This window comes from Mastacembelus armatus, chromosome 23 (assembly GCF_900324485.2).
Source record: "Mastacembelus armatus chromosome 23, fMasArm1.2, whole genome shotgun sequence".
NCBI classification, from domain to species: Eukaryota; Metazoa; Chordata; class Actinopteri; order Synbranchiformes; family Mastacembelidae; genus Mastacembelus; species Mastacembelus armatus.
The window spans coordinates 6,975,122-6,990,884 of NC_046655.1; the positions used below are offsets into that span (position 1 = coordinate 6,975,122).

The following is a 15,763-nucleotide window of genomic DNA, read 5'->3' on the forward strand; positions in this document are numbered from 1 at the left end:
TAGTACTGTGCAACTCATAAGCCTGACGACGACGTCTTACTTTCTCAAGCAGCATGTTGTAAGACACTCATAATAATAAACAGCATTTGTTTAATTTATCTTTCAGACTGACAAATCCCTTTTGGAAAGGAAGCTGTAGCTCGATACTTTCTAAACTTGTATTGCTCTGATAAAAACAAATTGCTGTCTTTGTAGCATTCTTGAATCCTGTGTTTTCTTTTTCACTGTCAGCGCGATAACCTCCCTTAAAAACCTTAAGAACGCTGCTATTTGCCATTTATTTAGACTATGACTCACTGTTCTTTTAATATTTCCTCATCTCTGCATCCCACACGTGGATAGGAGTTGCGTACTGTTCATCACACCTTCAGGCTGCATTGGATCTGAATGTATTATGACTTGTTCTCTTCTGTGGAGAGACAGCTGAAAACACCTGAGCTCACCAGCTAGCATTCCCTCCTGAGGCTGATGATGTGTTTATGTGTCCTTAAACCTCATGCCTGAAGCTAAGTCACACTCAAACTGCAACGAAAACATTGCTCCAACATGCCACATCAATCAACGGAGTTTTCTGACAGGCTGATGTTCAATTTAAACAGCAAACATTTCATCTTTGCCTGAACTAAATCCAGCTTCAGCAGATTTCAAAATCTTCCTCGAAGCTCTTTAAAGTTTTAACCACTGAAATGAGATCGTAAATTCTCATTCGTCAGCTGCTGATCCAATTTACCAAATGAAATAACTGCCTGAGAGCAGTGGATGTAACAGTTGGCTGAACAAGATGAATGCTATAAACACTATCCTGCCTTTAAATGTTGGAGACTGACATTTTACATTAGGAGTCGGATTTTTGCAGTCCTGATCATAAATAATAATTTAAAAATACAACTTCTTTTAAAGCAGCAGTCAACCCAATTCCTCTCAAGCCTTTGACTTTTAAGAGGCTTGTGTACCTTTTAAAAGTGCACTTTTAAACGATGCACCCACAATCAGACAGAATTGGAGAAAAAGCAATCCAAAAAGTACAAATCCCACACAAAATAGGGATGTTTGCACAGCATCAAAAGGCTACTGCTGACTGGCGGTGCTCCATATGACCAAATATGGAAAGAAAAAATGCTGCCTTTTCCCGTAACCAAACTGGGAAAAAGAAAAAAAAAAAAAGGGGGGGGGGGGAGGTTTTCTTGCATGCTGCGTGCACAGCAAGATAGAGCTCTCACACTCACTACACAGTGGCCACAGAGTTGGCTCTCTCTCAAAACAGCATGAAGGATGGTGCTGTTGGACCTGCAGCGACACCTCAGTGAACACCGTCGGTCACGCACACACACAAACATGACCACCTGCACGACTCAGGAGTCATGAAAGAGAGGCACACCGATCCTTTCGCTGTGCTGACATTTCGTTTCTAAACACACACAAAAGCTTTCTTCACTTTCACATATGAGCTCTATACCGGAGTCTCAGCAGCGCACTTTGTATCGGAGCCCCCTGGTAGGGAACATTCCTTCTGGTGAAAAAGCAGCTGTCTCAAACGCCACAGTCCTCTGCTTAAGTTAGAAACGGTTTGTTTATCTGGCCCCCTTCAATATATGGAGCGGCACTGACATTTTCCTGCCACTGCTGCACTGGAAAAAAAAAAAAAAAAAAAAAAAAGTCTATGCGGGAGTGTCATTTCGCAAGAAACCTATCAAATGATCTCGGATTATTTTGGAATGTGCGTGAACTGCCAGCAGTGGACGAAAACTTCTGGAAGATGAAAAAAACTTTGCAGTCAGCACAAAACAAAGCAATAAATAAAGGAAGTTGTGCTATTGTTTTCACAAAGCTGTCGAGCTGAACAAGTCACTGAACCTTTGTACTCAATCTTAGAGACACAATTTCATATTTTAAATTCACTTTCTTGCCAAGAGAGATGATAGGATTGACTACTTTCATGCCTGGTACCTTAAATACGAAGCTACAGTCAGCAGACGTTTAGCTTGGCAGAGAGGAAACAGCTAGTTTGGTCCATCCATCTGACACAATCTACATACACATATAAAACAAAAAGCAAAACAGATCATGGAAACACATTAACACCAACATATTAGTCTATATGGGAACCAATATCACAAAAAAAATTAAAGCCATTGGAAAAGCAAGACCCCATAAACTCATTAATGTGCTGTGATGTACTGTGAAGTACACTGTACAGGTATATGTATTAGGTACTGTTGTTCTTTTAAACACCTGCAGTGTTAATCCCGTCTGAATGGGGCTTGATCTGAAATATCCTGTTAGAAGCTTGTTTCTCATGATTGCCACAGAGTTCCACTAAAATCATGATATTATTGATTGGGCTGAGAATTTAAAATAAATAAGCCATTTCAGCTCTTTTTTCCTTATGTTTGTTCAGGACCCAGGCAGTTTTAGTTTTCAGCACTGCTGTTCTCTTAGGAAAGCACTTTGTTTAAAAAAAAAAAAAAAAAAAAAAAAAACTACATCAGATATTCTGCTGCAAATGTCCAGAATGTCAAATAATCTCAATAAATATGCACCTCTGCACCTGACATGTGATACTAACAGCCTGTTGCATAATTCCACCAGGACATTACAGTCAGGCCTTCATCTTTGTCAGTAAATGTGATTTCAGAACATACATAAAAGCGGGAGCAAGACTGTACTAAAACTAGACCATAACAGTATCAAACAAGACTGGACAAAATGAATAAATAGATGCATATTTCTCGCGTTGGTTTTCTGTCAAAACAATGCAGAGTTTAGATAAATACTCAAGGACATCGTCGAGTGCCTTACTACCTTGGGGCGCACTGTGACATCTTTTATCTCTCTTAAACAGGATTGTAAATAAGTAATGACAGACAGCTGCTGAATGAAACCAAAGATAAAAGAGATAACAGCAAGCTCAATGCACTGAAAAAGGCCATCTTAGCAAGTCAGTTAAACCTAAAACTGTGTTTCTAAATGAAAAACAATATAAGATCATTCTGGTGCGATATGTCCTAATCGGCCTCATTTAATAAAAATAGAACTTGTTGAAATAGTTTTTCTTTCATTTTGAGTAAAATAAATGCTTTTTCTGAACATGTGCCTTGCCATAAATACCTTTCTCATCTTTCTCTTTTGTCCATTTCCCGGGGGAAAAGCAGCCTCCTCTCATTCCTTCAGGACAGCTCGTCTTGACACCTGCCTTCTGTCAGAGTAAATGAGGCTCGGGCAGGAGTCTGTGTCTCCTCAACAGGACATTAATCTGCTACTAGTGAGCTGACCAGGGATATATAGTGGGTTTTAGTCTAAGCACTGCTACTGCCTACACTGCAGCTAGAGAACAGTTCATTCAGCTGACAGGATAAAAACAGGATGAAATCTTAAAAACTTTGCTTTCTTTCAATCTGTGAGCAAAGGTTTTCTGCTTATAACCAATGAGTGAAAGGTCACAGTTTCAATCACCAGCATGTCTGTCTGAAAGGGCCTCAGGCAAGGTCCTGAACTTTTGCTATTTTCAATATGTGTAAATCACTTGGGATCTGCACCAAAGTTCAATGATTAAAAGCTAAAGATAAATGTGATTAGCATGATTCACAGCGGCCCATGGCCTTTGGTAGATTCGCAATAACATGACACACTGCAAACATTAAGTGGACCATACCAGTGTACTTCTTATAAAGCTTGAGAGGTTGCTTGTGATTGCTAAACGTGTGTGACATGTTCCCTATAAAAGCCGCGTTTCCGTGCTGGAGGATGTGTGACCCTCTGTGGCCCTAGAGACATTACCTTTTTGGTGAAAGGAGAGAAAACCAATGTAAACGGCGGAGTGATTTATGTGGTTTGACTCAAACCACACTAACAGAGGATGTTGTCCTATCATATCGTACATGGAAACATACAGGCTAAAAAGCATGATGCAATACCCCCACAGACCAAGAGCCTGTTGAAAACCTGACAACTGAGTGCAAACTTAGGTTGGCCTTTTTTGCGCATGCATCGCAGCCCGACCTGGAAAGCAAAAAGAAAACCACTTTCCTGGAGCACATGTTTATTTAAATCTCTCCAAAATGTCAAATCTTTATCTTTCTTGCCTTGTTTTAACACACAAGTCAGTAAATCATGTGGTGGAATGCCAATTTTTTGAAGCGTGCTGCCAGGCTTTTCAAGGGTATTACATGACAAGGTATTTTTCAAAATAAAGGGCTGCATTCCTGGAGCGAGATAGGAGGAGATTAAGAAGCGGCATGTCGGCTGAACAAGATGGCCTGACTGAGAGGGTCTATTACTCACAGTGGATGTGATGAGGGTGGCGTGATCCCCCGACTGTGCTTTCAGTTCAGTGTTACTGAGAGAAATCTGAGGGTTTCTTCTGGAAATGCACAGACAAGACCCATGCTGCATATACACGGCCAAAAAAAAAAAGGAATGATAACAGAGATTTTTTTGTTTTAATCCTCTCTTTTCTCTCTCTCTCTCTGGGTATTGATGTGGCCCTTGACATGCTCTCAGTGAATTGACGTAGTTCCAAGGTTTTAATGGTGGACGTGCTGGGACTCCTCAGCCAGGTGTGGAAACTAAAAGATCTCTAAGCAGGACACATTTGATAAATGCACTTCAGCGGTTATGACACTGCCAGAAAGAAGATAATTGGCTTTTTAAAGATGAGAGGCAATCAACAGGTTTAAATCACATTGCCTGTCACTGTTAGACTACCTTAAAGGTACTCTGTGGAATGTTCAGCAGCAATGCTTACTTATATGGATTTGCATCTAGAGTTAAGGGGAACTGCAGACAAATGATCATTTTCTGTGGGTTTGTCACTGAGCATGAACTTTCACTTTACACATTTCATGCACCACCTATATAAAAATACAGAAGTGCACTTTTAAGACCTAACAAACATAAGAAACGCCCATCTCATAAACCACTTGGAAAACAGACTGTTTGCATTCCAGTAATCTGAGACTTTTTGTTATTGCTTTTTTCAAATTAACATTAATCTACCACCCTTCAAATCCAGCAGATACTGGTAATGCACTGTCACAAATTTGCTTTAAGGTATTTCTAAGGAATTGATTTCTATACTGAAATTAATGAATTTTCAACACGTATGAAGTACAAACTGTGGCAAATTGCACATGGAGGGAAAGGGGTACAGGAAAAAGGACTGTAATAGAAAAAGTCGGAGCATGACAGAGGACTGCAGAAGTCAGCGGAAAATTCAGCAGGTTAAATCAGTCCTAATCCCAGTGCATCTGCACTGGTTGACAGGTATGATGCCAGGAACCAGAAATATAGAGCTCTTTCGTTCATATCATGGAAAATGTGACATTTTTTTATCGTTCAGTGGTTTGTAGTATCAAATTTTAAGCTATTAAAGCATTAGCATTGCCTTTGAATTGGCAGATGCATGTTCCCTAAGTGACAGAGAGCTCACCTCTCAGTCCAAAAAATACATTCCAATCTCATCATACCTCATATCCTTTCAGGGCTCTGCAAGGCTAAAGTTCACCGGCTCTACCAGATCTCATTTTCATGCACGGCTATGTTAGGTATTATTATTAGTGTGGCTGACAGCCAGTTTAGACAGGTACACATCTTCTGCCCCCCCTAATCTGCCTCGAGGTGAGAGGCCCATGCCAGGCTCTTTAATCTGCAGGTAATCTATGCCACCTCATACTCTGTGCTCAGTGCAGGTGTGTTTGTATTGTGTTCACTGTTTCTTGTCCATCAAGAGCCAAAACTGATCACTAGTGCAAACACTAGATTTCTTTATGCTGGCAGTTTTCATGGGTAGCCATTGTCAGCCTTGAACTCTGTCCTTCAGGAGAGTTCCCCCACATCTGTCTCTATTCCTTCCCTCTTTCTGTGGTTATGTGACTTTTGGATTCATTGCCAGAAATTCTAGGAAACCCTAGAGCTTCATGAGACATAACAAAGCTCTCTCTCTTCCTCTGTCTTTGTCTCTTTCACTGTAGATTACACTATGTTTCTCTGTCTACATTTTGCAGGCCTGGAAACTCTGCAGCTCCTTCTCCCAGGGAACTAAAAGTAATTTTCTTCAGTGGCTGATTGATATCATGCCATTTTAAATGCCTGAGTTTCTTATTTTTGATGCCTATACTAATTCCAGACCACAGACTATTAAGACCTTAGAAGACGCAATCATCATTGAATGCCATTAGCATGATGTGGCATTTACCACAAAATTGAGGATAAAATCCAGCTTATGAGGTTCATATATGTGCACTATTAAGGCCTCCTAATTCTTAAATGTATTAGAATAACACATATCTCAGACAGCCATGAAATTGTAAATAATTGAGCAGTACTCTTAGGAGGCTTCTCTGGTTGCTCTTTTGAGGTTGCTACAAGCTTTTTTTTAGCTTATGGCAAAACTGGAAATGAGATTTGGTTCACAAAGCAGCAGCGCTAAATGGGAATAAATCCAAAACCACAGCCGCCCCTTCTGGCATTAATCTGTCCATGGGGAGGTTCGCCCATCTCCTCTTGCTCAAAACTTGTCTCCTCCACCTGGGCCAGTTCTGCTTTCAAACACAGTGATGCATGTCTAAACCCATATACACATACGTACAAATTCACCCACACCTACCACCCAGCTTGTGTTTATTTTCAGAGCTTGAGTGACTGGTATTTCATTTCGGCCTGCCCAGAGCCCTTTTTACACAGTTTGTCTTGGCTGGTATACCATTACTGGTCATTAAGTTTAACCTGAACTAATAGGGGCCCATTTTCCAAGGTGGTCTCCCAGGTGGGTGTCACAGTAGTGAGTGGCACTGAGAGGCTCAGGGCTTCATTAAGGCACACTGAGTCTCAGGAAAAAAAAAAAAAAAAAAAAAAAAAACTGCCAGGACACAAGCCAGACTCCGTCATACATGAGACACAAACTGTTTAATAACAAGAACCCATTGTTCTAGAGGGGCGTCTGGGTGTTTTGTTTTTCATTAAGGCAGGTTTAATGAGGCCAGCTAGATCCTACTGTATGCACTCTACTGTATTTGTACCTTCTTCAGCATCTGACCTAATGGTGCATCGCTAATCATCCTGAATCATTTGCGCTCCCATAAATAAAACTAAGTGAAGGCAGGAAACAAAATGCTAATATAACAATATCCTAAAAATTAACATACCAGCATGTCCATCCATCCAGGTCAATGTAACAGCTGATATTAGCTTAAAATAGATATACTGGTATCAGTGTGTGTTTGCTGTTAAGTAAGAAGAAACTACAGTACTAGATTACCAGTACACTACTAGATTATGCACATTACTAGAAGTCACAAAAATGTATGGTAGGTGCCACCAACATGAAGAATTTATAGTTACAATGTAAGCTATAATAGTAAGTTTCCCTTTCGCTGCCTAAATATCAGAAACAGTACTAGGTCCAAGAAGACATTATTAGTTTAGCCACATCATTCTGGAATACTTGCATCACTGTTTTTAGTATCAATTTTCTTGATTACTCTGTCTATGAAATGCAAAAGGAAGAAATGCCCATCGCAACTTCCCCATTGCCTAAACTGACTTTGTTAAACTGCTTGTTTTATCCATCCAACAGCCCACAACCAAAACATGTTTAACTTGCTATTAAATGAGATGCTGGAATTGGCAAATATTTGGGATTGCTACGTGAAATACGCAGACTGCTCGGTGCTACAATTGACTAATCTATTTACGAACTAATCGCTTTATGAAGTCTTTCCCAAATATCTTATTTTAGCATAAAACTCTTAATATGTTTTAGCTGTGCTCTAATCCGTGTGATGTGTGTCTCCATTAATCAAAAGAGAAGGAGCCATTAGTCTAAATGTGAGGGTAATTAATCCACCCTCACACTCCATTAGATGTCATGTTCAATTTGTGCGGAGAGCTGTGTACTGGGTAAATAAGGAGGAGAAACGACAGCTATTATTCCTGAATAGCATACTATCTCAGGGCTTGTTCTGCTTCTGTTGAGGCGCTACCATGTGTCTCCAATGAAGCTTTGATCTAAACTAGTGAGCACACACATAGTTGAAGCAGATATTACCTTTTAAATTGAAAGAAGAATGAAATGAATTACCGTCTATTAAATAACAGCATTCATGTGCTTTTTTTCTTTGTGTGGAAAATTTGTGAACTCTGCTGTCTGATCAGATGACAATTGTATGCATATGTATCTCAGTCATAAAAAGTAGGACTGGAGTTCAACATTAAAGCCAAAGCATAAGACTCTAACAAGGTTAAACTGCAGTAGAGCATATAGTATGAATCAGCCCTTAGTATAATAAGTACCATTTGGCTGTCACCTCAGCAGCCATAGAGCTGCTCTATTACAGTAAAGCCCCTCCAGTACAGAGCTGGGGTTATTCAATAAAAACCTGACTGAGTGTTTCTCCCAATCACCACTGGCAGAGCTCTGATGAAGTAAAGAGTTATCCTATGCCAGCCCCTGTCCCTGTGGAGCACTGTCTGATTAAAATGGTTTTCTGAGGCCATATTTTTGTTCTCCTTGTCCCCTTGCCAGACCTAAGTTAGAGTACAGAGAGAAAAACTGACAAATTACCTAATGCATACTGAAATGAATCCACAGAAAACAGCCCTAATCCATAAAGGCTTCCAGTAGGTGGATAGATGAAAGCGTTAGATTTCAATTTTTTTGAGAAATCGTTGATATCCATGTCTAAAAGACACATGAAGAGAATGTAGAAACTGTGCATAAACATACTTGTTCCTAGTGCTGAGGGAGGGATGACCTTGCATCTGCTATTCTGTGCTTTTGATCTTCAGCCTTAATCACTTTCACCCCCCAACTTCTCTTACCCCTTCCCAACAGGGCAGTGACATGTGAAGTGAAAAGAAAAGGCATGAGTGTAGTGGCCCAGTACAGACGCTTTTCTTACTCTCCCGTCCTCTCGCATTGCTTGTAATACATTCCTGAGCAACCCTCTGAGGCTCATATGTAAATGCCTGAGCATGCTTCTGATTAGGAGGCACAAAGAGTACACTCTATAAATGCACTCTTAAACAATTACCTCTGCTCCCAACTGTAGCCACAGCACAAACCTCAGACTGAGCTGCTGCCTGACTGGCTTACTCAGGAGGGAGCGATCCATGCTGACCATTTACAACTCTTACTATAAAACACATGACCAGCTGGACCTCAGATCTCAGACAAAGAGGATCCAGAAACATTACAAATTGCCAAAATTATATTTTGTGCTGAAATTGACTCATTACTTCCTTAAATGAGTGATGATTCAATTAAGCAGTTCTAATCAATATTTTTCACTTAACAATGAATCCAATAACTGGATTAATGGTCATCTGAGACACATCAGTACACACAACGCTACTTGCCCAACATTAAATGTTGGATATTTGTTAGCAACCAGCTAGTAAACCCAGTGGTGCATTTAATCACTGAAAAGCTGAATGTGTCTTTCAGGAGCTGGAGGTGGTGGAGAGCAAAACAGAGCAACAAAGAGTAAATATGTGACTCACCTTTGTCGGGTGGCCAGAAAAATAATGCTAAATCTATTATTGTAGTATATTAAAGAAGTTGAATAAGATAATATTTTGGTTTACAAAGAGTTTACAAAGAACTCAACACCAAGCAACAACAACTACTGTTGCCCTGAATATAAAAAATAAGCTGACAGCTTTGTATTCTCCTTAGATTTACACTTGAAATAAATGTTCAAATAGTGAGAACTGGTTTGGAATAAAAAAAACAATTACTCCCAACTTTGAAGCTCTTCCAAACAGAATTATAGTAGAGGTTTGACTCATGTGAATACCCATGTAAGGACACAGTGATTGTTTTATGTGTATGAGCTAATTTCTCACTTCCATCATTACTGCACACAAGCCTGATATTGTGCTCGCCAGTTCTCACTGATGGCAAGCATCCAGCGTGGACTCTCCAAGCTGTCCGTCGCATTTGTCATACACACTTCAACACACACAGCCGCACAGCACCTCTACAAGCCACATAGCATAAATCCAACAGGCCTATAGCTGACCCACACATTGCCCTTGTCTCTTTTCCCCCGTGCGAGTCACAGAGCGGTTAACCTTGCTGACCGTGTAAACACATGACTTCACTGCTCATGTGTTTACACTCAATAGTATTTTTCACACATGCCACTGGGATTCACATCACCTTTTACCTCCATGTTCCCTTAATGCCCCGTTACCCTAAAATCTAGGACTTTCAAAAGGTGATTTGACAGGCTCTTGATTAGCCCTGTTTGTTTAGATTTGGGACTCCATGAGAGGAAGACAAGAGGCTGAGCAGAGGAGGAGGAGGAGGAGGGGGAGGAGAGAGAAGGTGAAGAGAGGACAGAGGGGGAAGAGTGGAAAGCTGGCGAAGAGGAGTAGGGTAAAGTGAGAACAACCACAGTCATTTCTTTTTGGGGGGGAGAAGCAATGAAGTAGAAACGACTGGTGTTAAAGGAAAGTACGTGCAGCTGCTAAGAGAGAGACAAGTAAGGTGGTTTCTCTGCCACAGGGATACGCTGTGCACGTCTGAGGTCCCAGTGGGAGGACGGTTAGAGGAAAACACGAGGCCAATCAGCTAACAGAGACATTTCCTGTGCTTGTTTTATCAGATGAGAAGAAGCGCAAAGGCTAAATGTCCCTCTCGACACTGTTGTATGCTTCTCCGAATAACCCGCTTTGGGGAATGAAGGGAGAACATGCATCTTTGTAGGATGACATCAGAAGGGCTGCTTAGGAGCACTGACCTCACTCTCACACAATCAATCATCCACAAAAAAACCCATGAAATGCAGCCCACGTGAGGAAGAGAGGAGGTTTTACCTTTTAAGATATGAAGCAAGGCTGCCTCAAGAATTAAATCATCACGCACTAAAAAGACTGAGTTAAGGGGAAAGGAATACAATAGTGTTTTATAGCTAAAAAAAACTTCTGGCGGAGCTTGGCATCTGGCAACTAGCAGATGGTGAACCAATATGCCAATTACCAACGCCGACATGGCATGCTGCCTATTAGGCAATCTGGCCTTGACTGATAGCACTTTAAAGTCAGCAAACGACACGAGTGAGAGGCTGATCTAACAAACCCTCTTCATCAGAGTGTGACTAAAGCCCAGAGGAATTCAAACACAGGTCTTTCATGCCCACATGACTGCCTCAGTCAGGAGAATCAAAGTTTGGGAAACAGTTAGGAAAGTAAGGAAGTAAAAATGCACATCCTATGAGGAGGGATCACTGTGAAATTCTCTACGCGGGTACAATAATTTGAAACTGGGGCTTTAAAACAGTTATGTACATGTCGTTCAATTAAATAAGACTTAATTTTGTGGTGAATCCATTATAGGCCAGAGTACAGGTCAACTGCAAGAGAGGAAAACAAAAAGAGCAAGCATTCTACATCACCCAAGAGACAACCAGAGTCTAATTGTGCAGCGAACAAACGCCCAAACGTCCAAGAGCAGCATGGATATTCCCCTACAGAACTGTTCTATGTCAGCTTAGCTGTTTAATGAGGAACAACAAACAGAATATAAAGCTAAATTACACAGAGGAAAATTTCATTGCATGGGAGGCTTTTCCTCTTAAAATGGAAAATAACAGGAATTTCAAGTTAACATATCACACACATCTGTAAATCTCATACAGCATAATTTCAAGATCCAAATAAACACCATCTAAGGTTTCATGCCTTCATGTGACTTCACAAGAAATTAAGCACCACTGCCAGTTTTTGCGTACCACTCAACTGTCGTTACTCTGTGAAAGAGTTAAGAATTCTTGTCCAACCCGAGATCTGTCACTCTGTCCAAGCTCACCATATTATACAACTTAGTGTGCGGTTCTTTAGGCAGCGCATTCAAATTACATGTTACTGAATTCAAAAGAGAGGGGGAACAAAACGAGTACGCTGTGAGGCTGGAGTCCAGGGCTGGAGTCCCATGAGCGCTGGCTGTACGTCAATCGCAATCACATCAAATGAGCTGAACCCTGTCCTACTCCTGCTGTTGTCCAGGAGACACAAACCTAAAACCCAAGCTAACTTTATTGCAGTAGTAAGTAAGTGGTGGACACTGATGACAAGAACGCCACTGATAAAATACTAACTTCACTAGTGGTTCTGCAGATATAGAGAACCTGGATCTCTATTTGAATTATTATTCTTAAAAAAAAAAACACTTTGTATATAATTAAGCCAAAGGGCAAAACGTCTAAAGCACAGGAAATATGCTTGACATAGTTCAACTGGTCTATTATTAGAAAAAAAATCAACAAAAATACCCCTGGCACCTGCTGTGCAGAAACAATGTATGTTTGGACTGATGTGTCTACATGCAATTGCTGGAAACTGAACCACATTTGGAAAACCTCTACCCTGAACACAGTATAGGTAAACATTTATTTAAAAAAGGTTTACAATGGCCGAATCATGTGTGTTAGAAATTTGTATTTGCCAGTTTTCCACTCTATTCAAATACAGTTTGCCACTTGGTTGGCTGCATTAGCTCAGTGGTGGTAAGAAAATATTGCCTTGCGAGGAAATTCTGGATTCTTGCTTTGCAGCTTGATTTAGTTTTTGGATCAAACTATAACAAGCACTCATATATATTGGATGCATGTAAACACATAGCATTACATGGTCAAAGAGGTGGGATGGAGAAGGAGAAGGAGAGGGAGCCAGCATACAGTAACTAGAAACTTTCATAGCACGGTGAAATCCAGAGCCAGACTCCGGAAATGCATGGCAGTGTTCCCTACATCCTGTCCACCCAGCCCTAACCCTGGCCCTGGCTCTCGATCCACACTGCCAAACCCCTGTTATCACTCTGTGCAATTACCTCCAGATTCCTCTGCACCCATATTATACTTGTCAATTCTAAAATCCCTTTGTAAGAACACTGCAATGCACTACATGCAGTTTAACATAAAGCCTATATTTTACTATGTGCCATGAAATAGCTGTGTGCAGTTATTTTCCAACTTCTCAACAGAGGTAGAAATAGCTAAATGTAACAGACGTGTTGTTGAAAAAGAGTAATGAGTAACAGATAAACTGTTGAAAGTTAGGTTAAACAAATGAGGAATAGTTCAGATAGCTACATGTGCTGCAAAAATGTGTTCAGCTACTTGTTAGTGGTACGAACACAAACAAACACCTAAACATTGACTGTTCAACTGTGACAACAAACTGCTGTGGCTAAATTCACTTTTATAGAATAAACTATGTTACACATCATCCACTTTAATGATTCCAATCAATATATATCTGAAACATGATGATGTCGGTGTTAATGACTGGAGACTTAGTTCATCTGACAGGGGTGTGAGGGGACATCAGACAGATGTTAGAAACCACTGTATTAGACGACTGCTATGTGTTGCATTCCAGAGGCTTTTCTGATCATCTGTCACCAGGTTGGGCCTGCACCTTATAAGGAGTGGAGGGCATTATTATTATTATCAGACACAGTTTTATGGACAATTACTGTGCTGCCTTTGGCCCGAAACCATTAAAAAAAAAAAAAAAAGAAGAAGAAGAACCTACAGTTCCCTCCACCCTCTTCTATTTTCCATGCTTCCATTTCATAGATACTACTATGTAATAAAGCCAAGATCAAAAGACTTGCTGTCCAACTCAAGTACAATGAGAGTTGAAGAGAGCCTTTTGCCTCGGGGGTAGTGGGATTTCAAAGAATGCGATACCTTGCAACGATGAGAGGTGGAATCCTCCAGGAGTGAGGCTGCCCTGTGGCTTTGTCTGCAGGAGATGCTGGATGTGTTTGAGGTTCATACACCAAAGGACAATTGCCTTCTGTATCCCAGCATGATCTCATGGTCCAATTTGATCTGTGAGGGGCCATGTGATGTGTGCTGGTTGCTACAAGGGCTCCTTGCATATAACCAACTTAGTGCACTACCACATTACATTGTCAAACGTTTATCTACATTATGAAGTTACAGGGTCAATAAGACGGTTTTGCTTAAGGCTGTTAAAACGAGTAAGATATTAGCAACTAACAATGTATATATCAACTTTGTGTTCCAGCGGTAAAAAGTTGTTTTATTCTGTAGTTCGTGTCGTGGGGCCCAGAAACTCGGCTGTCCGGGGTTTGCAGGCGCCCCCGCCCCTTCATACTTTGTTCATAAAAATCTGAAGCGGTACGTCCCATCGAAGGAGCCGACACACCGCTTTTCTTTGTGTAGCCCCGCGCTGAGCGACACATTTAGTCTACATGTGAACATGCGGTGCTCGGCCCTGGAAAAGTCTGTCAGCAATCATGAGTTTGTTTTGCCCGCAGTTCACTGGAGGCATCATAAGCGCACAAAGAGGGAGCGGTTTACGGCCAACACTGTGTGAAGCGTCCCTGCAGCTGCAGCACACTGCACACACACAATGTGGTCTCTCGTCGTCTAATATGACTTTTTGTTCCTCACTGAAACATCTGTGTCTGGCTAAGCACGTCTATAAAGCTCTGAGGGCTCAGGCTGCAGACAGTTCAAAGTTTTTGCGCTTACCTGTGGATCTGAACGGGACAAAGTAGAGCTGTTGAGTCGAGTGAGACAGGAGGAGAGGGAGCCGGTCTGCAGTTGGTCCTCCACTACGTCCACTGATAAAACCAAACCGAATATCCGTTCAAGCCCCTCCCTTTAAGACTGAGCCGGCCGCAGTCTGCTCCAGTCTTCTCCACCAACTCCACACTACTGCTCAGACTGCACTCCCAAAGCTTTTCCAAAAACTCCAGCGTGACAAAAGAAATATGTGACAACACTCCCAATGGCTGAAGCGACTCGTTTTCCTTAAGGAGTCAGACAAACAAAGCGATCAGACTGACCGGCAAGGTTAGGTCTGAAAAGCTTTTCATATTAACAGTGATGTGATAATAAAAGAGGCAACACTGACCTCAGGTAACCACCATCACCATTATCATTCTGTTCTACTGTAAATGACATTCAATTGCACTTTTTTAAAAGGCTACTGATGATGATAAATCACTGTCACATTGTCTATAGGCAGGATTATAGAAATATTGAGATCACGACACCGAACCAAGCCAACCACACTCTGACTCTACATATTACTTTTAATCATCCAACAACAACAAAAAGTCTCTAAAATGTTCTTAATGGATGTTCTTCCTTGATTGACTAGTTTAACTGTTAGAACTGCACGACATATTGTGCACAAATCTGATTCATCTACATGATGAAGTCAAGGCAAATTTTATTAGTTCAGCCCAATTTCACAAATCAGAAATTTGCCTCAAGGGCTTTAAATGGTTCGAGCATTCACACTAAAAAAAAGATATAATTGTGGAGGGGAAATAAGAACATTGTTATTGTAAAGTAGTCAAATTAAAATTAAAAAAATAAAAAATCAGCCTGGAGGCTTTTTTTTGTACACTGTGCGCTAAACCCCCTCATGCTTCAAGTTACAAATTCTCAAGGAATATACAGTATTTTAAGATAAAGCCCACTGATGAAAGTGCAGGGTCATGTTTGATTCCCAAAACCAAATGTGGCCCCTGTGACCTTTTGTGTTTGAGCAATTTCTATAAGGATGCAGGGAATTAGGAGGTGACCACACAACAGCAGTGTTCCACTTTCTACTGCGAAACAGCAGCATGGAGACACTGCCCTGCTTTGTCTTCCCTTAAAACAATGATGCTCAGAACAAAGAATGAACTTAAGAGCATTAGGCCACTGGTGCAGAAATGAGCACCATATGCACTGGTGCTATTTTGCATGTGGCAGATAAAGATAAAGGGAAATAA

General features: G+C 41.0%; 1 protein-coding gene across 8 annotated transcripts in view; it reads right to left on the minus strand.

Annotated features, from left to right (window-relative positions):
* Positions 1-14,680, minus strand: part of cald1a (caldesmon 1a) — a 46,663-nt gene extending 31,983 nt beyond the window's left edge. For 2 of the 8 annotated variants that reach the window (XR_003296841.1, XM_026326426.2), the window contains exon 1: positions 14,508-14,678. The gene's annotated coding sequence lies outside the window, so the exon portion shown is untranslated. Of the gene's footprint in view, positions 1-14,507 lie in introns of all 8 variants that reach the window. The other 6 variants (XR_003296842.1, XM_026326428.1, XM_026326429.1 and 3 more) reach the window with 6 other exon arrangements.
* Positions 14,681-15,763: the final 1,083 nt, after the last annotated feature.